Consider the following 25,530-nt stretch of genomic DNA (forward strand, 5'->3'; position numbering starts at 1 on the left):
AAAACGGACTATAGTCCACACTTGAACAGAGGTCTCACTTTGCATAGGTATGTTGTAAAATCATACTACTTACTACTAAGAACTATTACCTTTCTTAACAAGAGGTAATGTAATGTTCTTTTTTAAAGAAACAAATTAAGGCTTTCCAGCTTGGGCCTGGGTGGTAAATGAGGCGGTAAATGTTGGTGGTGTATTTTCAGGTCACCACCTCATTGAAAGGGGCAGGGGACAGAGTGGCAGCACATGTCTTTAACTCAAGCTCTTGGGAGACAGAAGCAGGCAGATCTCTGTGAGGTTGAGGACCAGACTCAGGCAAGGACAGGGTGAATTAGAAGGTGAGACTGGCCGGGCGTGGTGGCGCACGCCTTTAATCCCAGCACTTGGGAGGCAGAGGCAGGCAGATCGCTGTGAGTTCGAGGCCAGCCTGGTCTACAAAGTCAGTCCAGGACAGCCAAGGCTACACAGAGAAACCCTGTCTGGAAAAACCAAAAAAAAAAAAAAAAAAAAAAAAAAAGGTGAGACTAAACCAGCTTCAGAAGCATATTTAGAGTTGACTAATACAAACTTCTAGACAGGCTCCCATAGGAGATAGTTTAGAGTAAAAGATTTAAGGAGCAATATCAGCTCTAGAAATTCTGAATAAAAGACACTTTTGTAAATTCAAATATTACCTTCCCAACTTCTAAATTTATGGCTCCCCTTTACCTTGATACACATGTGTATAAATAGAAGTGTTACATTCCCTATTAGGTATGCTTCAATTCATGTTTTTGGATTTTAAATGGATTGAAAAGTAAAAAGATTTTTAAAATTAACAGGGCAAAGCAGAAAAGAGGACAATGATTAGAAGAGATACGTATAAATAAACACATAAATATACACATATTTTAAAATACAAAAGTAAAAGATAATCCTGTATGAACAATGCCAGTCAGTACAAGAAAGGAGGATATAGAAGAACTAGTGGGTCAAAGTATTTCCTGACCTAAACAGCAAAACTCAGGCATCGTGCATTTATCTTATTTTCACATGCCTGAGTTTCTGGAGTTAGGCACATGAAATCTAAAGAACTGAAATTTGAAGATGCTACTAATTTGAACATGAAATATAAACATGAGAATCATGATCCAATGAGTAAGAAGGGGGGAAAGGGTATTCTGATCGAGGTTACAACACAGTGAAGGAACGGGTTTTTTTTTTCCTGTAAGTCAAAACAAATTGTCCTCAGTTGAAAGAAGAGATTGGCATCAACAAATACAGGTTAAATAAATTGCCATATAGACTTTTACAACCAGAGTCTTTAGACTACTGTGCTGAATTATCACAGAATGGATGAGCAATTGATCATAATATTCATCTAGAAATATTAAGTTTACTTTCAGCCCCCTGCTTCTACTATATAATAAAACAGATGCCATTTATTGAGCACAGATGAAACCGTGAGCATGCATTCTCTAATAAATCCTTACACCAATCCCACGAGATAGGTGCAGTTTTATTCACTTCCATGCTACATATGAAGGAAATTGATTCTGTTCAAGGGACCACTGGGGAAACGACATAGACACTACACAGGACTGAATCAAGTCTACATAAAGGGGAGCACCTATTTTTCACATCACACTACAGTAGAACATTTCATAATGACCAGGAGCCAAATCTCTAGTTACTGGTAAGAGTGTTTCCTCAAACCTTGCATCCACCATATTTATGCCCTTTGGCATTATGTAGCAGTCATAGAGAGCTCATACTGAAGATATGGGCTTCTGTCCAAATGTTAGTTCTTTTCCATAAAAAAATATGACCAACATCTGGCATAGTCACCAAATGCCAAGATGAATGGGCCTCCATTAATTCATATATCACAAACCAGATTGTCAAAATTTATCAAATTCTATTAGAGAATTATAATTCTTCTACACTGAATACCATATATATATACATATGTGTATATATATATATATACATACATACATGTATGTGTATATATATGAGCCATTAGCTAAGATTTTAAAATCTCTTTGCTCTATGGAAATTTCCATTCTGGGAGTAATTTGTTATATGAGACTTGATCTTATCACACTTTTCTTGGCAACAATAAAATTCCATTTCCATCAACAGTGCTTCCTCTCAAGAAAAAAGTTTTCCTCTCACTGTTTTCAACAAAGTTCTCAAACACAAATCATTTTCAACGATCAGGAAGACACTTCTTTCTCTCATTGTATTACATCATAATATACTTTCCCTAAAATGACAGATTTGGGATAATATATACTTACTTGGTAAGGAGGAGGAAAGGAAGAGGGGAAGGAACAATGGGAAAAAATTAAATCCTTTATTCCTTTCTATGCATGGTTTTGCTTAAGTAGTTCACTCTGTCTCAATTATCATCACCTTATATGGGCCTGTGCCCTTAAACTGCATTCCCTCAATATTTACCAAGTAGGTTCCAGATATTTGATCCTATAACAGATGGTAAGAACACAAATAGAAGAATTGATCAGGTACATATTAAGGGTAATCACTGTAAGGGTGTGATTACTGTGAACACTGAGACTTTCAGGGAAATGGTTACTGAAAGAAACATTTAAAGTGGTTGTTTTAATGACATGTTAAAAAAGAAAAAGAAGGAGAAGGAGGGAGGAGGAGAAGGAGGAGGAGGAGCAGGAAGAGAAAAGGCATTTATGGCAGTCAAGTAGGGACAAAATCGAAGGCTTTTGACTATAAGAAGCATAACTGGCCAAGGACTCTACCACCCCACGCCCCACAAAAAAAAAATCGTGCTGGCATTTGTGATGAAATCACACCTAAGTAGGGATGGGATATAATTTTAAAACAACAACAACCCCCTCAAAAAACTGTAGCATTATGGAGGATAGACTGGATGTGGCAGAAAACAACAATTTCTATATACACTTCTACTCTGTCTTCTAGTTTGTAAAATCCTTAATAGTAGAATTATAATTTTCTTCATTTAAAAAATCTATTCCTGCCGGGCGTGGTGGTGCACACCTTTAATCCCAGCACTCAGGAGGCAGAGGCAGGTGGACCGCTGTGAGTTCAAGGCCAGCCTGGTCTACAAAGCTAGCCCAGGACAGCCAAGGCTAACATAGAGAGACTCTGTCTAAAAAAACAAAAACAAAAAACAAAAAATCTATTCCTTTATAATGTTTAGAACTGTGTTGAACACAAAGTAGCATCTACTGAGGTCTAGCTAAATCTGTAATCCACAACACTTCATCTCTTTTACTAACTTGCTAATTTTGTGAACGTCTCAAGAGATGAACAGCTAGTTATCTTTATTTATCATAATTCTGAGAACAAAGGTAGACAACAGACATTAGTTTTTTAATATCTACAACATCAATGAGGTTAAAAGAGACAGAACATTTTCATGGCTCAAAGAACTTATCCAAAGAACAAGGAACAAAAATCACAATGAGGTCCTGGATCACAACTAAATAGTCAAAAATAATCACTGGGGTGTGGGGGTGGGGGGGAATTCTCTTTAGCATCTAAAGTGGAACTGGGAAGTGGAGTCAAGAGAACTGAGTTCAAAGCCAATCTTGGCTACATAGGGAGCTTCAGGTGAGGATGTAATACATGAAAACCTATTTCAAAACAAAAGCAAGAAATAGAAGCCATACTTATTTTCAATGGCTATAAAAAGGAAATAATTAAATGAAAAGGTATGGTCCACGTGCTTTCAATTCACTAAAAATGAATTTCAGGTCTGGAGATAGCTTAATTAGTAGAATACTTATTGAACATGCATAAAATCCTGAATTTGCTATCTAGTACCACATGAACAAAGCAAGGTGGCCTATGCTTGTAATCCAAATTCTTCATATGTAGACACAATAGAATCAGAAGTTCAAGATCATCCACAGCTCCATAGAAAGTTTGAGCCCCCCCTGAGAGATGCTATGCCCTGCTTCCAAAAACATAAAATGAATTTTTCATAAAATAAATTTACCAGTTGGGAATAATGGAAATCAAAAGCACACAAAAGGTAAATATTACCTTAAAACAAAAACATTTTGGATTTCTGAACAAATCAAATGAACGAAATTTTCTCAAACTGGCTAAGGAAACAGAAAGTTTCCGGACTCTACTTGTGATAACCAAAATAACCTTCCTGGAAAAGTAATCATTACCTCCAGTCAGCCTGAAGTAGTCTGTGTCCGTTGAAAAAGGGTCTCTGGAGTCATACATAATCAGAAGACCTACACCACTCAAGAAATGAAATGTCATCTCCAGTCCTTTGAGTTGAAATAACTACTTCCTACCAGTAGAAAAACCCAAAGCACTTAATTGCACTTTTTAAAAAATCTTCCAAATTGGGTCAGGCATGGTGTTAAATGCCTTGAATCTCAGCACTCAGCAGTCAGGGGCAAGTGGATCTCTGTGAGTTCTAGTTTGAGGCTAGCCTGATTTACATAGCAGTGAGTTCCAGGTCAGCCAGGACTACATAGAGAAACTCTATCTCAAATAACAATCAATCTTCCGTGTGTGTGTGTGTGTGTGTGTGTGTGTGTGTGTGTGTGTGTGTGTGTATGACATTGTTTTGAGAGAGGTAAAAGAAACCATATTCAATCTGCTCAAGGCCATTTTTGCAAATTAAAGAGCTACAAAATCATTCTACAAGTTTCATTTGGAAATCTTTATAACTTAATTATTTTCAGTTGTGAAATACATTTCATTGTAGGAAAGAAAACCAATCTGATTACTGGATGCCACTATATTGAACACATTCCATGTGTGAAATTATTTATATATTTATATTAAATATTTAATACCTATGACATATTAAATATTTACAATATTATCCATATTCATCCTAATAACCCTATGATGCTGGAAGTAGTTAGTTCCAGCTCCATAGTTAGTTCTAGGCCAATCTGGTCTGTAATGTAAGACTGTTCTTAAAAAGAAAAAAGACGTTACCAGTTTATAATGCATTTTAACCTGAGAGATGAATGTGCCATAATTTTTTAAGTAAATGGCAGAGCTGAAATTTCATTTAAGAGACACCCAAAGCCAAGATTTACAGATCACAATGAAAAATGTTCACTCTTCCTCCTCTTAGAAATTTACAGGGTGATTCTAAACTTATACTGAAAACAAGTATCTAAGATAGCCCAAACAATTGTTTGTGTGGTACTGGGTATTGAACCAAAGACTTCACATGTGCTAGGCAAGCACTCTCCCAGCAAGTATATTCCTAGCCCAACTTAAATAATTATGAAAAATAAGCTGGGCGTGGTGGCGCATGCCTTTAATCCCAGCACTCGGGAGGCAGAGGCAGGCGGATCGCTGTGAGTTCGAGGCCAGCCTGGTCTACAAAGTGAGTCCAGGATGGCCAAGGCTACACAGAGAAACCCTGTCTCGAAAAAGCAAAAAAAAAAAAAAAAAAAAAAAAAAAAGAAAGAAAAAGAAAAGTTGAGCTACTCATATCAATTGATTAAAAAATATTTTATAGCAAGGCACGGTGGTGCATGCCTTTAATCCCTGCACTAGGGGAGGCAGAGGCAAGTGGATTGCTGTGAGTTCGAGGCCAGCCTGGTCTACATCTACAAAGTCCAAGAAAAGAATCCAAGATAGCCAAGGCTACACAGGGAAACCCTGTCTTAAAAACAAAACAAAACAAAACAAAAAAACCCAAAAAACCAGCTGGGCACGGTGGTGCACACCTGTAATCCCAGCACTCAGGAGGCAAAGGTAGGTGGATCTCTGTGAGTTCAAGGCCAGCCTGGTCTGGTCTACAAAGAAAGTCCAGGACAGCCAGGGTTTGTTACACAAAGAAACCTTGCCTTAAAAAATAAAAAGAAAAAAAGAAAAAAACAAACAACAAAAATGACTTTATAATATCCACGGCAGTGTATTATTAGTAAGACAACAAACAATGTAGGTAAGGTTAGATTGTAGAAGAAAGCACCCATGTTTCAAAGTGATGTCTAATTGGCAGAAAAGGTGATGAATCAGAGAAAATTTCACAGACTAGGATATGCCCAAGTCTCACGAGAAGAGAGAGGAAACGGAAGCTACTTAAGAGGCAGTTTTGCAGAGAGGAGGCAGTTTTACCAGAACAGTAATGGAGAGACAGGTTGCAGAGACAACTCAAGTGAAGACTGAATGAGCCAGAGATTAAGAAAGAGCCAGAAGATTAGAGCAGATTGCTGAGTTAGTTTGAGGTCAAGCAGAGCAATTCAGAGAGTGAGAGAGAAGCCAGATTGAATAAGTCAGCTGGGAGAAGAGTTTGAGCCAGAACAGCTGAGTTGAACCAGCCAGCCCAGAGCTCAGAAAGAACAAGCAATAAGTCTCAGAGGCTAAAAACATCCTAGGCCTATATTAGATTGTGTGGAGGCTAGAAGCTTCCCGGACTAGGCCGAGGCCAGCAGAAGGAGGCAGTAATCCTCCTAGACAACAGTTGAGTCAGGAGAATAAAAGCTGCTTTTTATAAGCAGGTAAAGTTGCCTGCCATCAAGGGACCCATATAAGGGAAGAAAACTAAGTCCTACATGTAGTCCATTGACTTACACATGTTTGCATGTGTGTGCGTACACACGCATACACACACACACGTGAATATAATAAAATATTAGTTACAGGGGAAATGCAGAATAAAATTTAAAATGAGAAACCATTTTCTACCGATAAAAGTTTCTTGGCAGGGCTGGAGAGGTGGCTCAGAGGTTCAGAGGACCTGGGTTTAGTTTCCAGCACCCCTCAGAGCAGATCACAACCATCTAAAACCTCTAGTTCCAGGGGACCTAATGGCCTTCATTAGGTATATAATCAAAATAGCCCAAATAAACAGCCACCGTCTTTAGCAATTGCTGTGCTTATGCAAGACTTATTATTCAAAGCTATGCCTAACAACAATCTATTCAAACACAAATTTGCCTTACTTTTCAAGTGTTCTCATTTAGAAGTGCAAGAAGAAAAGATTTTATTCTGTGCAATTTCTTTCTCTTGACTGAAGTTCTGAAAGAACCCAACAGATACTCACTTACCTTGTCAACAGATGCTATGAGGTGGGAAAAAGTAATTCTCCAAAATCCCTGAGAGGCCTTCCTGGCTAGCGAGGTATTTATTGACAGTTGAAAGCTGGTGTGTAATCCTGGGTAAGCCAGTATATATGATTATGGGTTTGCAAGAGTGCTGCAGTAAAGTAGTAAGAGTCTTTTAACTAGCACACTCAGAACCCCCCTCCCCAAACTCTAAGCTGAAAAGTACACTATGAGTCTTCATTTATTCATCCAATAACTCTTTATTGACTGCTCACTATGAGTCAGGCTCTATGTTAAGATGAAGACTTAGTGATAACCTGGTTTAGAGTTGTCTGCAATCTTTTGGCAGGCAATGGAGGAAGGTGTGTGACATGAGTAGCAGGCAACAGGCCAGAGTACTTAATGGAACAAGAAAACTATAGTTGTGATTTAATTCCTTGTTGCATATCATTTTCCATCATGTTTTCAGTGCCCTCGAATTTACTAGACAGACAAATGTGGCAGCCATTCTAGGCAGCACTACAAATGTAGGTAAGCCAGGCACAGCTGAAAAACTGCATAAAGTCTGGATTACTGACAAGACTCTGGATGGATGGAGCATCAGGCGGTAAACCCAAGAGTGGTGCCTAGGAAGAAATCCCAAATAGGCAAAACATGCATAATTAGAAAAAAATAAAGCAGAAAGAACTAGAGGCACAAAAAGGTAAGCAGCAAGCATGAAGATAATGAGCAGAGAGAAAGCAGACAGAACTTAGTGGGAAAGTTGTGACAGGCAATTAGTTGGTGAGCATCAACAGTGTGAGGACTAAACAGTGGAAGAGATCCAATCATAGGCATGGTCTGGGTAGAACTCAAGTTCTGAGACAACTGGCTGAATGAAAGTATATTTCTACCTTTGGAAAAAACTGGTACAATAACCAGTAATTTACACACCTAGATCAAACCAAGGCCACACTACTGGCAGAAAAATACAAAGCTAGTCATAATAACAAGGAAGTAATCAAGAGCAGTCTTGGTAAAACACAAAAAATCTGACCATTGGCTAGATCTGGGTAGGGATTTAAAGTTTGCCACCTGTATTGTCCTTGGCTGGTGCCTTAGTTTGAGCGGGACCCCTGGGCCCAAATCTGCCTATCATAATGTTCTACTTGTAGGTTTCTAGGACCCTCTGGATCCTCCTACTTTGCTATTCTTCCATGCTTCTCTCATCTAGAGTCCCAATAGGATGTCCTCCCCTCTGTCCTAGTTTCCCGGTAAGTGAAGGCTTTCGTGAGACATGCCCCTGAGTGGAGAGTGGGATATGACTTTCTCACGTACTCTGGTGCCTCACATTTGGCCATGTCCCCTGGAGGGGGAGACCTGGTGGCACTCAGAGGAAGGACAGCAGGTTACCAAGAAGAGACTTGATACCCTATGAGCATATACAGGGGGAGGTAAGCCCCCTCAGGAACAGTCATAGGGGAGGGGAATAAGGGGAAAATGGGAGGGAGGGAAGAATGGGAGGATACAAGGGATGGGATAACCACTGAGATGTAACTAGAATAAATTAATAAAAAAAAAAAAAACCACAAAAAATCAGAAGGATACTGAACTGCTGAGCTAGCAGTCTCAGGTTCCCAAAATAGTTTTCAACTTAAGGAACGGAGCCCAAAGCTCTATTCAAAGCTGACCTGCCTCAGCTCTATCCACAGGAAAGCCATGTAAAGACAGAAATAAACATGCCATTACAATCTTTATGACACTGACAGTATGAAGCAAGCCCATAAAGAATTGCTGAAAAATAATGAAACAGAGAACGTAGCCAGGTGTGGTGGCTCACATCTGTAATCAATCCCAGCACGCTGGGAGACTAAGATAGGAGGCTCAATATGAGTTTCAGGTCAGCCTAGGCAACATAGTGAAACTCTGTCTCAAAACAACAACAAATTAGAGCCCAAGTGAAACAAACAACAACAAAAAGAAAATGTGTCACATGAGAAGAACAGAGGAAAAAGAATGAAGTCCAGGCATCTCTCTACATGTTTTCTACCTACCACTACACTTCACTAATTTGGAATATTTATAAGAAGTTCTAGAGCCCAAAGGCATTACCCCAAATTAATTCCTCCTTGTATTTATGGTCCATATTAAAAACACTAGTATCTCATCAGGTCACTGGTGCAGCTATGCCTCCAACTATATACAAACTGTCTTGTGGAAAATTCAGATACTTCAACAGTTTTGCCTTATGTATCTCATTGTGATTATAACATGATATTCTGCTACTTTTATTTTCCATTCTGAACCACAGACTCACACAGTTTTAAAAGTTTAAACAATTCTCTGTCCTATATGTATTCTTACTCTGCATAGGAAAATCTAATGACCATTGAAGAGATAAACTACAAAAAAAAAAAAAAAATTACACAACAAACTAGCAACAGACCCAGCAAAGAAATCCAGATGGCCTCTGTTCCTCTCATGTTTGCAGTGTTGCTAAATCTGGTAAAGATGCCTATCATTAGGAAAACAAAACCCAGTTAAATGCATTCACTTGTAATTCTTAACTCTTCCCACTGAGCTCAAGTACAACTCAAAGAAAAATATTCTCTTTCCATCCTCACAGTCCTTTATACGTGAGAGAATAGAAATCCAACAGAGCTTACACAACTTAGATTATCCAACTCCAAAGCAAGAAAAAGCACCAAGAAATACCATCTGATTGTGAGATTTGCTGCTGAAGAAAATTAATCAGATTCATCCTACAGGCTCATCTGTGGTGTGACACACTATTCCTCGATGTTGAAAACTCCCTAAGAAATTTCAACACAAGATGTGCTTGCAACGTTTACTCCCAGTACTTTTCGATCTTCATCTGTTACTGTGACTATTATTTGACGAAACGTAATAAGCAGGAGGTTGCTCAACCTCTTACTGTTTATAGTCTTTTGTATTTACCGTATAGTAAAGATATGAAGACAGAAATGCTTTTATTTACAATAATAATTTATATTTGAAGTAACTAAAAAGCAGAGGACATTAAAGTATAAATAACTAATAAGCCATGAATAATTGAGTTAGCAAAACATATGCAAATGTATTTTAATTACTGATTGATATTTTCCTGCAGTAAACACTTTTATTGAAAATTTCAGTATATTCATGACAACTAAACAAATACATACTGTATACCAGATATTTGATCAATGTTTATTGCCTATAATGTATTCATTAAATATGACTTATTATCTTAACTAATAACATAGACTTTGAAGGAAAAAAAATTACCTAAGAAGCTCACATTTTCTTTATCTTATAATACACTCTGTTGAATAAGTAAATGAAACCTCTTTCCAGAATCAGAGGTAAAATAATCACAAATTTCTATTCTAAGAAAATGGTAAATTTATACGGGAAAAATGTAACAAACACTATTCCATACAGGTAATCAAGACGAAGTTTATCAGTAACAAGTCACATTGACACTATGCAGCATGGACATGATATAATGACAATGGCGTTATCTTTCTACTCTTCTTCTCAGAAAAAAACTACTCCTCTCAGAGCTCAGGGAACCCTGTGGAAGAGGAGCCAGAGAGAATGTAGCAGCTTGAGGGGATGGAGGACACCAAGAAAACAAGGCCCTCTAAATCAACATGTTTGGTGTACAACTGAACTCAGGCTGAGGCAGCATACACAGGCTCTCCATGAGACTACACAGATGGCCTCCTAGCTCTGAAAGAAGTGGACACATGTCCCCATCCCTAACCCAGAAGCTATCTCCAATAGATAATCACTTGCAAATGAAAATTTAGTTTTCTCCAAGGGAGTCGCATTGGGGGAAACAAACTACTTTTAAGGGCAGGCTGCATGTCCAGCAGTAGATGGCCAACAGAAAATGAACTCAATGGCATCAATGACATTCATTCATTCATAATGTCATGTAAATCTTTTTAAAAACCTTGTGTATTTTTATTTATTTTTATTTTATGTGCATTGGTGGTTTGCTTGAATCTATGTTTGTGTGAGGGTGTAAGATTCTGGAGTTACAGACAATTGTCAGCTGCTGGGATTTGAACTTAGGTTCTCTAGTAGAACAGTTGGTGCTCTTAACCACTGAGCCATCTCTCCAGCCCCCTAAATCTTATTTTTAATATATATCTTCTTCTCTTTTTAATCATACAAGTCGTTTAGGTATATTTAATATGACTTCTAGTTTTACGTTTTCATTGGATCACAGAATGTGCCAACAAATGTGTTTCTGTGTCAGTAAGTTTCTTGTGCCTTTTCTTGGGTTCTTTTCCTTCTGTTTGTTTTGCCCTATTCTGATATGTTGTTGCTTTATCTTATTATGTTTTATTTTTATTATTTTCACTTACAAGCCAATTTGTTTTCTAGTGAGAGACAGAAAGAGATCTGGATGGGAGGGGAGATGGGGAGAAACTGGGAGAACTAGAAGGAGGGGAAACCATAAGCAGAGTGTATTATGTGAGAGGAAAAGAACTATTTTCAATGAAAGAGAAAAATAGCCACTGTTCCTACTCTGAAAAAAAGCAGTGGCTCTATTGTTAATGGGACCAGAGGCCAGAGAGTTTAGTGCCTCCCTCCTTTTGCTGTCTTGTTCTTACTGGACACCACATCTACCAGATCCCTGATCTTGAACTTCTACACTCTTAAAGAGAGAAAGTAAACTAATGTTATTTAAATCACCTAATCTGACATTCTGTAATATGGTAAATTTGTTGGAAAACACAGTTAGGCCTAATTCCCAGAGTTTCTGATACAGTAGGTCTAAATCATATGCCTGAGAATCCAAATTCCAGTGCCTCTAGGTGATGATGATCCTTTTGTCTTCTGTAATCAGTCAACATTTTAAAAAGATATGATCATGGCTAAACAGAGAAACCCTGTTTCGGAAAAAAAAAAAAAGATATGATCAAATGTAAGGAATTACAATTTAAGGCCCAAACCAAGTTTGTGATTTGAAGATTCTTCTTCTTTTTCTTGTACAACAAATAACTTTGCGATCTTACTCCAGTTCCAAGCACTGTAGCAGACACTGGTATTAGGTGTGTAGTGAATAAATGAAAACATATATCCTTTTAAAATTTTCTGTAGAGAGACAGCTAACAACTGGTTCTACGTGATTCATTATGAACTACAACTCATAGAAAACCCGCTTAAGAAAAGGATAAGGCTCAACAAAGAAAGAGAATTTCAGACCAATTTCTCTTATGAACATCGATGTAAAAATACTAAATAAAACACTGGCAAAACGAATACAAGAACACATCAAAGATGTCATTCATCATGACCAAGTAGGCTTCATTCCAGGCATGCAGGGATGGTTTAATATACGGAAATCCATCAATGTAATCCACCATATAAACAAACTGAAAATAAGAAACCACATGATCATCTCCTTGGATGCAGAGAAAGCATTTGATAACATTCAACACCCATTCATGTTTAAAGTTTTAGAGAGATCGGGGATACAAGGCACTTTCCTCAACATAATAAAGGCTATATACAGCCAAAATCAAAGTAAATGGTGAGATACTCAAGGAAATTCCTCTAAAATCGGGAACAAGGCAAGGCTGCCCACTCTCTCCATATCCCTTCAATGTAGTACTCGAAGTTCTAGCCAGAGCAATAAGACAACAAAAGGAGATCAAGGGTATCCAAATGGGAAAGGAGGAAGTCAAATTATCCCTATTTGCAGATGATATGATAGTGTACATAAGTGACCCTCAAAATTCCACCAGAGAACTCCTAAAGCTGATAAACACCTTTAGCAAATTGGCTGGATACAAAATTAACTCAAAAAAGTCTGTAGCCTTCCTATGTACAAATGACAAGCTTGCAGAGGAAGAAATTAGGAAAACCACACCTTTCACATTAGCCACAAGCAATATAAAATATCTAGGAGTCACTCTAACTAAGCAAGTGAAGGACTTGTTTGAAAAAAATTTCAAAACTCTGAAGAAAGAGATTGAAGATGACCTGAGAAGATGGAATGATCTTCCTTGCTCATGGATCGGGAGAATTAACATAGCAAAAATGGCCATCCTGCCAAAAGCATTCTACAGATTCAATGCAATCCCTATCAAAATACCTACACCATTTTTTAAAGACATTAAAAGTTCAATTCTGAACTTGATATGGAAAAACAAAAAACCCAGAATAGCTAAAACAATCTTGTACAACAAAAGGTGCTCTGGAGGAATCTCCATACCTGATCTCAAACTGTACTATAAAGCAATAGGAATTAAAACAGCATGGTACTGGCACAGCAACAGGCTGGTTGATCAGTGGAATCGAATCGAAGACCCAGATATGAATCCACACACATATGGTCACTTGATTTTTGACAAAGAAGCCAAATCCATTCAATGGAAAAAGGATAGCATCTTCAACAAATGGTGCTGGTCTAACTGGAGGTCTATGTGTAAAAAAATGAAACTGGACTCATATTTGTCACCTTGCACAAAACTCAAATCCAAGTGGATTAAAGACCTCAACATAAAACCAGAGACACTAAGTCACTTAGAAGAAAAAGTGGGGAAGAGCCTGGAATATATTGGCACAGGAGACAACTTCCTGAACAGAACACCAACAGCCCAGGCCTTAATGTCAACCACTAATAAATGGGACCTCATGAGGCTGAGAAGCTTCTGTAAGGCAGGAGACACTGTCAAGGAACAAAGCGACAGCCTACAGACTGGGAAAAGATCTTTACCAACCCTACATCTGACAAAAGTCTAATAGCCAAAATATATAAAGAACTCAAGAAATTAAACACCACCAAACCGAATAACCCAATAGAGAAATGGGGCTTGGAACTAAACAGAGAATTCTCAACAGAGGAGTATCAAATGGCTGAGAAACACTTAAAGAAATGCTCAACCTCCTTAGTCATCAGGGAAATGCAAATCAAAACAACTCTGAGATTCCATCTTACACCCATCAGAATGGCTAAGATCAAAAACTCAAGCGACACCACATGCTGCGAGGATGTGGGGAGAGAGGAACACTCCTTCATTGCTGGTGGAAATGCAAACTAGTACAGCCACTTTGGAAATCTATCTGGTGCTATCTCAGAAAAATGGGAATAGGGCTTCCTCAAGACCCAGCTATTCCACTCCTTGGAATATACCCGGAAGATGCTCCAGCACACAACAAGAAAATTTGCTCAACCATGTTCATAGCAGCCTTATTCATAATAGCCAGAACATGGAAACAGCCTAAGTGTCCCTCAGTAGAAGAGTGGATAAAGAAACTGTGGTAGAGGGGATCCAAGATGGCGGCGAGCAGTGTGGACCCGCGTTTGGAGGCTCCAGTGAACAATTCAGGGAATTGCACAGATTTCTGAGCCAGGAACACCGAGGTCCGAACATCACGGCAGCGGGAGTGCTCCACGGTTCGGAGGGACCAGGGTGCGGTGGACCTGCGTGCCCCTGCACACGGGAGGAGCGTGGTTTTTCTCTGATCGGAGCGGCAGCGGTAGAGGGGGCAGCACCAGCGGCACCAGCAGCGGCGGCTGAGGTTTGCAGCTCATAGCCTTCCGGTGGAGGCGATTGGTGTGGTGGCTGGTGGGAATTGCTGCGGGAGAGGGGACTCGGGGCAGGATTTGGGTCGCGTGGAGCCTTTGGACCCAGATTGGACTCGGCGGACAGTTCGGGCCCCAGAGTCCCGGGTATTGGCCCGGCCCAGCAAAACAATTCTGCCTGAGGCACTAACTCACGTGGCCATAGCCCCCTGCTGTGGCGCAGGCGTAGTTGAGCTCGCAGCTCCACACTAGGCACCACCTCAGCTCAGCGGCAGCTCCCCTGCGGTGACACAGTCTGGGCGGAGCACTTGGTTTCACCACTGGCGCTAACTCAGAGCAGCAACAGTTCTCCTGCTGTGGCGCAGGCTTGGTGACGTGCTCGGTTCCATCCTAGGCACCACCTCAGCTCAGCGGCAGCTCCCCTGCGGGGACACAGTCTGGGCGGAGCACTTGTTCCACCACTGGCGCTAACTCAGAGCAGCCGCAGTTCTCCTGCTGTGGCGCAGGCTTGGTGACGTGCTCGGTTCCATCCTAGGCACCACCTCAGCTCAGCGGCAGCTCCCCTGCGGGGACACAGTCCGGGCGGAGCACTTGTTCCAGCACTGGCGCTAACTCACAGCAGCCACAGTTCTCCTGCTGTGGCGCAGGCTTGGTGACGTGCTCGGTTCCATCCTAGGCACCACCTCAGCTCATCGGCAGCTCCCCTGCGGGGACACAGTCCGGGCGGAGCACTTGTTCCAGCACTGGCGCTAACTCAGAGCAGCCGCAGTTCTCCTGCTGTGGCGCAGGCTTGGGTGACGTGCTCGGTTCCATCCTAGGCACCACCTCAGCTCAGCCGCATCTCCCCTGCGGGGACACAGTCTGGGCGGAGCACTTGTCCCACCACTGGCGCTAACTCAGAGCAGCCGCATTCTCCTGCTGGGGCGCAGGCTTGGTGACGTGCTCGGTTCCATCCTAGGCAACCACCTCAGCTCAGCGGCAGCTCCCCTGCGGTGACACAGTCCGGGTGGAGCACTTGTTCCACTACTGGCGCTAACTCAGAGCAGCCGCAGTTCTCCTGCTGTGGCACAGGCTGGACAGAGCTCTCGGTTCCACCAGCTCTAAGACTCTGGTTGGACACAGTGTACAGTTTGAATCCAGAATTCCTGGCTGATATTGGTGGTCAGTTCGGGCCCTGAGTCAATAACTGACCACAGCACGCACTTTGGGCCAAAAGGCCCTAGTGGAGCTTGGCTGGGCCCTGTGTGCATTTTGGGCCCAAAATCCCTAGCTGAGCTTGGCAGACGGTTCTGGCCCTGAGAATCTAGCTGAGTTCTGCCCGTGGTTCGGTCCCAGTGCTCCTGGCTGGACTTGGCAGGGAACACAGAAGGCTGTGGATACCTTGGCCTGACCCAACGCTCATTCAGAGACCCAGAACAATTGCAGGATCCACAGCAGAGAGGGACTGAGGATCACTGGCTGTGAGAGACCAGAACAACAGGGCTAACCTCCTAACATCCACACCAGTGAGCTTTGAGCTCGCAGCCTAGGGAAATCGTAAGAAAACAAGTGAATCTATCATCAGACACCCTCCATTCAACTCTGGAAGCTACCCAACAAAACAAAGACGGCAAGATGTCTAAAGGACAACGAAAAAGCATACGCAAAAAACCCCAAAACAACATGGCGTCTCCAGTTTCCAGCTATCCCAAAGAAAACCACCCAGAGAACTCAAATACAACGGAAATACAAGAAAATGACCTCAAATCCTTAGTAATGAGGATGATAATGGAGGAAACAAATAAAATTCGTAATCAAATGCAGGAAGACCAGACAAACAGGTGAGAGACATAAAAGAAGCACATAGAGTGGAACTGGAAAAATTGCAGGAAAATGCAAACAACCAGATGAAAGAAATAGCTAAAACGGTTCAAGCTCTGAAGACCTATAAAGAGGCAATGGAAGAAACTCAGGAATATACAAAAAATCAGATGAAAGAAATCAAAAAAATCAGTTTCAAGATCTGAAAATGAAAAATGGATTCAATGATAAACACACAGACAGAAGAAAAACGAGAACGTGAGACCTCAGAGAAGAAGGCGAGCACACAGAGGTGAGCTTCTCTAACAGAATCCAAGAGATGGAAGAACGAATCTCAGGGCTAGAAGATACAATCACAGATATTGAATCAACCATTAAAGAAAATGCCAAATCTGGAAAACTCCTGACACAAAACATCCAAGAAATTAAGGACACCATGAAAAGAAGAAATTTGCGGATAATAGGCATTGAAGAAAGAGAAGACATCAGACTCCAGGGCCCAGAAACTATTCTCAACAAAATCATAGAAGAAAATTTCCCCAATCTAAAGAAAGAGATGCCTATAAACATACAAGAGGCCTACAGAACACCAAATAGAATTGACCAGAAAAGAAAAACTGCCCGCCACATAATAATCAAAACACAAAACATGCAGAACAAAGAAAAAATATTAAAAGCTGCAAGGGAAAAGGGCCAAATAACATTTAATGGTAAACCTATCAGAATTACACCTGACTTCTCAGCAGAGACCATAAAAGCCAGAAGGTCCTGGACAGAGATCCTGCAAACCCTAAGAGAACACAGATGCCAGGCCAGACTACTTTACCCAGCAAAATTATCAATAACCATTGATGGAGAAAACAAAATATTCCATGACAAAACAAATTCAAACAGTACCTATCCACAAACCCAGCTTTACAGAAGGTACTAGAAGGAAAACTCCATCCCAAAGGGTCAAGCTACAACCAAAACTACCCAGGAAATAGATAACTATCCCATGGCAAAACACAACTACACAAACGCTCGACTGGAAACAACATCAAAATTAAGACTCTTAACAGTCACTGGTCATTAATATCTCTCAACATCAATGGCCTCAATTCTCCAATAAAAAGACACAGACTAACTGAATGGGTACATAAACAAGACCCAACATTCTTCTGCATCCAAGAAACACATCTCACCCATAATGAAAGGCATTACCTCAGGGTAAAAGGTTGGAAAAAAATATTCCAAGCAAATGGTCACAAGAAGCAAGCAGGTGTAGCCATTTTAGTATCGAACAAAATAGACTTTCAACCAAAATTAATCAAAAGGGATGAGGAAGGACACTTCATACTCATCAAAGGTAAAGTCAACCAAGATGACATCACAATTCTGAACATCTATGCTCCCAATACAAGGGCAACCCACATATGTAAAAGATCTCCTAAAAAAGCTTAAACCACACATCGATCCCCACACAATAATAGTGGGAGACTTCAACACCCCACTCTCACTGAAGGATAAGTCATTGAAACAGAAACTAAGCCGAGAAATAACATCATTAACCAATGCCATGGGTCAAATGGATCTAACAGATATCTATAGAACCTTTCACCCAAACAAGAAAGAATACACCTTCTTCTCTGCACCCCATGGAACCTTCTCCAAAATTGATCACATCGTAGGTCACAAAGCAAGCCTCAACAGATACAAGAGGATTGAAATAATACCTTGTATCCTATCAGATCACCATGCTCTTAGGCTGCAATTCAACAACAACAGAAATAACAAAAAGCCTACACGTTTGTGGAAACTAAACAACTCTCTGCTAAATGACACCTGGGTCAGGGAAGAAATAAAGAAAGAAATCAAGGAGTTTCTGAAATTCAATGAAATGAAGAAACAACATACCCAAATTTGTGGGATACATTGAAAGCAGTGCTAAGAGGAAAATTCATAGCACTAAGTGCCTTTAAAAAGAAATTGGAAACATCGCACATAAGCATCTTAACAACACAACTGGAAGCCCTAGAAAAAAAAGAAGCAGAAACACCCAAGAGGAGTAGACGCCTGGAAATTATCAAACTCAGGGCTGAAATTAACAAATTAGAAACTAAGAAAACAGTCCAAAGAATCAACAAAACCAAGAGCTGGTTCTTTGAGAAAATCAACAAGATAGACAGACCATTAGCCAAACTAACTAAAAGGCAGAGAGACAGTATTGAAATCAACAAAATCAGAAATGAAAAGGGAGACATAACAACAGACACTGAAGAAATTCAAAGAATCATAAGATCCTACTTTGAAGGCATATACGCCACAAATTTGAAAATCTAAGGGAAATGGACGATTTTCTTGATCAAGTTCACTTGCCAAAGTTGAGTGAAGAACAGATAAACAAGTTAAATAGTCCCATTTCCCCGACAGAAATAGAAGCAATCATCGATGGTCTCCCAACCAAAAAAAGCCCAGGGCCAGATGGTTTCAGTGCAGAATTCTACCAGACCTTTAAGGGCGAGCTAATACCGATACTCTTCAAGCTACTCCAAAAGATAGAAATGGATGGAAAATTACCAAATTCATTCTATGAGGCCATAGTCTCATTGATACCTAAACCTCACAAAGACTCAACAAAGAAAGAGAATTTCAGACCAATTTCTCTTATGAACATAGATGCAAAAATACTAAATAAAATACTTGCAAAACGAATACAGGAGCACATCAAAGATATCATTCATCATGACCAAGTAGGCTTCATTCCAGGCATGCAGGGATGGTTTAATATACGGAAATCCATCAATGTATCCATCATATAAACAAACTGAAAATAAAAAACCACATGATTATCTCCTTGGATGCAGAGAAAGCATTTCATAAAATTCAACACCCATTCATGTTTAAAGTTTTAGAGAGATCGGGGATACAAGGCACTTTCCTCAACATAATAAAGGCTATATACAGCAAGCCAATAGCCAAAATCAAAGTAAATGGTGAGATACTCAAGGAAATTCCTCTCAAATCGGGAACAAGGCAAGGCTGCCCACTCTCTCCATATCTCTTCAATATAGTACTCGAAGTTCTAGCCAGAGCAATAAGACAACAAAAGGAGATCAAGGGGATCCAAATGGGAAAGGAGGAAGTCAAATTATCCCTCTTTGCAGATGATATGATAGTGTACATAAGTGACCCTCAAAACTCCACCAGAGAACTCCTAAAGCTGATAAACACCTTCAGCAAATTGGCTGGATACAAAATTAACTCAAAAAAGTCTGTAGCCTTCCTATACACAAATGACAAGCTTGCAGAGGAAGAAATTAGGAAAACCACACCCTTCACATTAGCCACAAGCAATATAAAATATCTAGGAGTTACCCTAACTAAGCAAGTGAAGGACTTGTATGAAAAAAATTTCAAAACTCTGAAGAAAGAGATTGAAGATGACCTGAGAAGATGGCGTGATCTTCCTTGCTCATGGATCGGGAGAATTAACATAGTAAAAATGGCCATCCTACCAAAAGCAATCTATAGATTCAATGCAATCCCTATCAAAATAACTACACAATTTTTTAAAGACATTGAAAGTTCAATTCTGAACTTCATATGGAAAAACAAAAAACCCAGAATAGCTAAAACAATCTTGTACAATAAAAGATGCTCCGGAGGAATCTCCATACCTGATCTCAAACTGTACTATAAAGCAATAGTACTTAAAACAGCATGGTACTGGCACAGCAACAGGCTGGTTGATCAGTGGAATCGAATCGAAGACCCAGATATGAATCCACACACATATGGTCACTTGATTTTTGACAAAGAAGCCAAATCCATTCAATGGAAAAAGGATAGCATCTTCAACAAATGGTGCTGGTCTAACTGGAGGTCTATGTGTAAAAAAATGAAACTGGACCCATATTTGTCACCTTGCACAAAACTCAAATCCAAGTGGATTAAAGACCTCAACATAAAACCAGAGACACTAACTCACTTAGAAGAAAAAGTGGGAAGAGCCTGGAACATATTGGCACAGGAGACAACTTCCTGAACAGAACACCAACGGCCCAGGCCTTAATGTCAACCATTAATAAATGGGACCTCATGAGGCTGAGAAGCTTCTGTAAGGCAGGAGACACTGTCAAGAGAACAAAGCGACAGCCTACAGACTGGGAAAAATTCTTCACCAACCCTACATCTGACAAAGGTCTAATATCCAAAATATATAAAGAACTCAAGAAATTAAACACCACCAAACCGAATAACCCAATTGAGAAATGGGGCTTGGAACTAAACAGAGAATTCTCAACAGAGGAGTATCAAATGGCTGAGAAACACTTAAAGAAATGCTCAACCTCCTTAGTCATCAGGGAAATGCAAATCAAAACAACTCTGAGATTCCATCTTACACCCATCAGAATGGCTAAGATCAAAAATTCAAGCGACACCACATGCTGGCGAGGATGTGGGGAGAGAGGAACACTCCTTCATTGCTGGTGGGAATGCAAACTAGTACAGCCACTTTGGAAATCTATCTGGTGCTATCTCAGAAAAATGGGAATAGGTCTTCCTCAAGACCCAGCTATTCCACTCCTTGGAATATACCCAGAAGATGCTCCAGCACACAACAAGAAAATTTGCTCAACCATGTTCATAGCAGCCTTATTCATAATAGCCAGAACATGGAAACAGCCTAAGTGTCCCTCAGTAGAAGAGTGGATAAAGAAACTGTGGTACATATACACTATGGAATACTACTCAGCTATTAAAAACAAGGAATTCCCGAAATTTGTGGATAAATGGATTGAGCTAGAAATGATCATAATGAGTGAGTTAACCCAGAAGCAGAAAGAATCAAATGGTATATACTCACTTATATCTGCATACTAGCCCAAGGGGCATGTCCCACGAAAGCCTTCACTTACCAGGAAACTGGGACAGAGGGGAAGGCATCCTATTGGGACTCTAAATGAGAGACGCATGGGAGAACAGCAAAATAAAAGGATCCAGAGGGTCCTAGAAATCTACAAGTAGAACAATATGATAGGCAGATTTGGGCCCAGGGGTCCCGCTCAAACTAAGGCACCAGCCAAGGACAATACAGGAGGTAAACTTTAAACCCCTTCCCAGATCTAGCCAATGGTCAGAATATTCTCCACAGTTAAGTGGAGAGTGTGATACGACTTTCTCACATACTCTGGTGCCTCACATTTGACCATGTCCCCTGGAGGGGGAGACCTGGTGGCACTCAGAGGAAGGACAGCAAGTAGCCAAGAAGAGACTTGATACCCTATGAGAATATATAGGGGGACGTAATCCCCCTCAGGAACAGTCATAGGGGAGGGGAATAATGGGAAAATGGGGGGGGGAGGAATGGGAGGATACAAGGGATGGGATAAACATTGAGATGTAACAAGAATAAATTAATAAAAAAAAAAAAAAAAAAAAAAAGAAACTGTGGTACATATACACTATGGAATACTACTCAGCTATTAAAAACAAGGAATTCCCGAAATTTGTGGATAAATGGATTGAGCTAGAAATGATCATAATGAATGAGTTAACCCAGAAGCAGAAAGACTCAAATGGTATATACTCACTTATATCTGCATACTAGCCCAAGGGGCATGTCCCACGAAAGTCTTCACTTACCAGGAAACTGGGACAGAGGGGAAGGCATCCTATTGGGACTCTAAATGAGGGAAGCATGGGAGAATAGCAAAGTAGAAGGATCCAGAGGGTCCTAGAAACCTACAAGTAGAACATTATGAAAGGCAGATTTGGGCCCAGGGGTCCCGCTCATACTAAGGCCCCAGCCAAGGACAATTCAGGCGGTAAACTTTAAACCCCTACCCAGATCTAGCCAATGGTCAGAACAGTCTCCACACTTGAGTGGAGAGTGTGATATGACTTTCTCATGTACTCTGGTGCTTCACATTTGACCATGTCCCCTGGAGGGGGAGACCTGGTGGCACTCAGAGGAAGGATAGCAGGTTACCAAGAAGAGACTTGATACCCTATGAGCATATACAGGGGGAGGTAATCCCCCTCAGGAACAGTCATAGGGGAGGGGAATAATGGGAAAATGGGAGGGAGGGAAGAATGGGAGGAAACAAGGAATGGGATAACCATTGAGATGTAACAAGAATAAAATAATAAAAAAAAAAATAAAGGGGGAGGAAGTCCCCCTCAGTCACAGTCATAGGGGAGGTGAGTAAGGGGAAAAATGGGAGGAAGGGAGGAATGGGAGAATACAAGGGATGGGATACCCATTGAGATGTAATATGAATGAATTAATAAAAAAAAAAAGCAAGGCTCAAAAAAAAGAAAAGAAAAGAAAAGAAAAGTATAAGGTACTTTAAGAGCCTGAGAGACTGACCTCATATATGGTCAGAGATGACTTCCTTAAGGAAGCAGCGCTCAAGTTCAGTTCTGAAAGTGTATAAACAGGGTCCCAAGGCAAAGCATTATATATAGTTATCAGTTGCATGTACAATGAAAATGGAATGCAGTACGAGAGTACATCCCAAGAGTAGGATGGCAAGAATACAGTATAGAAAAGTCAGATGTCATGTGGGTAGGGAGGCCTGACAGGTACACTGTAAGTGTAAAGAAAACTACTAAAGAATCTTAGAATAACTTAATGTGTGTTTTAAGATGCATCATCTTAGTTACTTTGCAAAGACAGATTATGAACAGAATTTAGTAATGGACAGGTTAAGACAAAATGAAAGGAGAAAAGACATAAGACTTACTTTTGTGCAGCTATAACATGCTGAGAATTGATTATTATTAGCCTTTTCTAGACTGACTTGACCTTTTCCCTATGGAACAGCATGAGACCAAAATGGATTTTATTTATACCTAGGAAAAGGTTGGGCTTATAAAAATACTTAAAAAGTAGGATGGTGGATCAAAGGCCTCTCCCCTCTAAGAATAGAAAATATTTCTTAGAACATTATATTTAAGCTCAAAGGCATTGTCTCTTCATAGCCATGGAAGCAAAAACTGACAGTAATTCATCTCATTCCACTGCTTTAAAGTACCTTATTTTTAGCTTTCTAATGGCATTTATTACTTTCTGTCATACATTTTCATTATACACCTATATATCTTCTTTTTCTAAGCTCTTGTTTCCTAATGAAACTTTATGGTTTAACAAAAATAAGAAAACCTAAAGCTGTGTACTTCAACATAGATGTGCTGAAGCTAGAAATGGCATTTAAAAGAACAGGCAGAAAATTACGTCCCATTAGACAAATTCTTTATCCTTAAAAAAAAAACTAGTAGAGAAGGAATAAAGTGCTTGTTTATTACATTTAGATTTAAAGGAACACTCAACTATAATTAAAGAAAATTGTAGGGACTGAAGAGATGACACAGAGGTTAAGCGTATGTACTGTTCTTGCAGAGCCCCTGCACTCAGTCTCTAGCACCCATATCGTGTGGCTTGCAGTTGTGTGACTCCAGCTCCATGGGATTAGATGTACTTTTTTAGACTCTTCAAGCACTTACACTCACATGTTCAAATTCCACAAATTCGCATATATATGTACACATAATTAATAATAAAAATAAATCTTAATAAATGATTGAAAAATACTACCTTCTCTAATTGGAAGGACTGAGGAAGAGATGGAGAATTGTGAGCAAAGATGAAAATATTTTCACTGCTTTATGTCACCAAATCCTTAAAATTGCACTGGCAATGACAGATTAACATCAACTAGAATTCTGTAGCAGATTCTGATGACAAATAATTTCTATACTTACAAGAAAGCATATACTCCAACAATCTGAATCATGTGCTAGGCCAAGATTTTAAGTTATTCCCTATTTAGGGGCTAATCTTACCTATTAAAGCATCATCGAGAAAAAAAAAAATCAGTCCAAAATCTTATATAAATACCTCACCCTTGATCCTCACAATATAACTCACTAATATACCATTCATTATTTAAGGCCTTTTTGAACAGCTTACTGTGCGTAAAACTATGACATAGTCATGTTTTTATACTAACTAAATACTTTCAGATTAGATCTGAGATTCCAGACTGTTAAAACTAATCCTACATTGTGGTATAATAAAACAGAACAGTTGCTTGTTCACAAGACTACAATTTTGTCTAAATGATACCTTTTTTAAAAAGACAAGGTCTCACTGTGGCTCAGGCTGGTCAGAAACTCACTATGAAACCCAAACTGGCTTAAAATTCATGGAGCTTCTCCTCCCTTAGCCTATCAATGGCTAGGATTAAAGGCAGGCACCACTACACCCAGCTCAAATGATACTTTTTCAAGAGGTCTTCTTTTGTCACTCAATGATTAACCCCAACCAGGCATTTCCATCTTCATTTTCTGCTTTAATTTCCTTTCATCATTTCATCAGCAACAATTTCACATATTACTATCACTTTCTCATTACTCAATTTGCATTACAATTATTTTGTTTACTGTCTGATCTCCGTCTACTAATTGTCTCTTCAAATTTGTTTTTGCTTTTATCTGGAAATCTGGATTCCCAGATAGAAGTCGTCTCCTTTATGACTAGGGTGGGCCATACAACTAAGATGTTTCCAGGTTATATATACACTTCTTAGTCACCTTCCTGAAGAAATTTGCTTGGCCTAGACACTCATCCTGCTATCTAGAACCTGAAAACAAAATGCTGAAGAAAGCAGAAATAACCTACTTAGTCTAGAACCCCAGATGGCCTCATGGTCTAAAGGTTGTCAACTTGCCCTATGCTCTTACACAACAGAGAAACAAACACTTTTTTTTGGCAACTATTTTAGAATTCGTTGCTACATCAGTTTACCCTTTAACCTGGTATCTTCTCTCAAATTATAACGTAAGGTAAATGAGAAAAAACTTTTGTCTGAGTTGCTCACCAATACATCTCTAGCAAGTAGAAGATATGTAGCACATGGTAGGGAACTCCACAAATGTGTGAACTGAATAAACATACAATTTCTTTTATCGTAACAACACTATCAAACCACATTCTTTACTTCAAGAAGTTGAGTTCATGAAATCCAAATCGTACACAGATAAGGCTGCACACACATGTAATCCCTGCATTTGGGATCCTAAGACTGAGGAGTGCAAGTTGGAGGCCAACCTGGGCTACATAGTAAAACCCTGTCAAAAACAAATAGATCCCACCAGGATGTAAAGTGAATAAATTAATTAATTAAAAAACCAAACAAATAG

At 39.8% G+C, this 25,530-nt stretch overlaps 1 protein-coding gene across 7 annotated transcripts in view; it reads right to left on the bottom strand.

Moving 5' to 3' along the window:
* Positions 1–25,530, bottom strand: part of Atp11c (ATPase phospholipid transporting 11C) — a 168,187-nt gene that overhangs the window by 121,572 nt on the left and 21,085 nt on the right. The window lies entirely within an intron of this gene.

The sequence above is a fragment of the Acomys russatus genome, chromosome X (assembly GCF_903995435.1).
Source record: "Acomys russatus chromosome X, mAcoRus1.1, whole genome shotgun sequence".
Taxonomy (NCBI): Eukaryota; Metazoa; Chordata; class Mammalia; order Rodentia; family Muridae; genus Acomys; species Acomys russatus.